The sequence below is a fragment of the Egretta garzetta genome, unplaced genomic scaffold (assembly GCF_000687185.1).
Source record: "Egretta garzetta isolate BGI_Z169 unplaced genomic scaffold, ASM68718v1 scaffold85, whole genome shotgun sequence".
Taxonomy (NCBI): Eukaryota; Metazoa; Chordata; class Aves; order Pelecaniformes; family Ardeidae; genus Egretta; species Egretta garzetta.
Window position 1 is genome coordinate 474,378 of NW_009259718.1, and position 808 is coordinate 475,185.

The 808-nt window shown below is 43.7% G+C and overlaps 1 protein-coding gene across 1 annotated transcript in view; it reads left to right on the forward strand.

The window, feature by feature from the left end:
• The window catches only part of B4GALT3 (beta-1,4-galactosyltransferase 3), a 14,894-nt gene that overhangs the window by 11,406 nt on the left and 2,680 nt on the right, over nt 1–808 (forward strand). The gene's annotated exons all lie outside the window — the stretch shown is intronic.

Consider the following 808-nt stretch of genomic DNA (forward strand, 5'->3'; position numbering starts at 1 on the left):
GGGAAGGGAATCAACTGTTGCAAACATGCCAGTTGGGTAACCTCAGCTGAGCAAACATTCACTCTTACATTCACGGGAATTTTCTCTGCGTAAGAGCTGCCCTGTGATAACGGAGGTTTGCTAGCCCGGGCACTATTACAGGCACTTTTGATTGGTAGACTAACATAGATGCCATCAGGAATGGGTTATTTGAAAGTCAACCAAAATGTTGGTTTTAGGAGCTCTGTCCTGGAATTCTGAGCCTTCAGTTCACTTTTTTCTTATCTGTCCTGCAGCTGAGCAGCTCAGATTGATTTGTTTGGTGCCTACATTTATCGCTAATCTTTTATGAAGCCAGTCCTCTAAGCGGGCCAGCTGAATGAATGGCACTTCTCAAAGAAAAGAGGGGGGCTTAATCTGGATCTGAAACTGCAAGTTTGTGGGAGGGGAAGGGGAGTAAGTTTAGGTGCTGGATCTCTTGGCAGTAAAACCTCTGCTCTTACAAGGAAGTGAAAATAATGCTCAGTTGTCAGATTCATGGGAATTGCACTTGAGTGCTCGGTACGCTGTGGTTCATTCCCTGCTTGCTATAATCTTCTTTACCCCATTGAAGCGTGCTGCAGCTTGAAGCTTTCTAGCCCAGGCCTGGTTAGAACCTGTTAAAGATAATGCGGCACTGTGGTGTTAAACTCATGCCCTTCAGCTTCTGCATTTTGCTTTGATTGTACTAACACTGAAAATCATCTCTGACTTTGAACTTCCCTATAACCATGTCATCTTTATGCCTAAGCAAACATTTGTTTGTTGTTTTAAAGGATTTTGTTAGCAG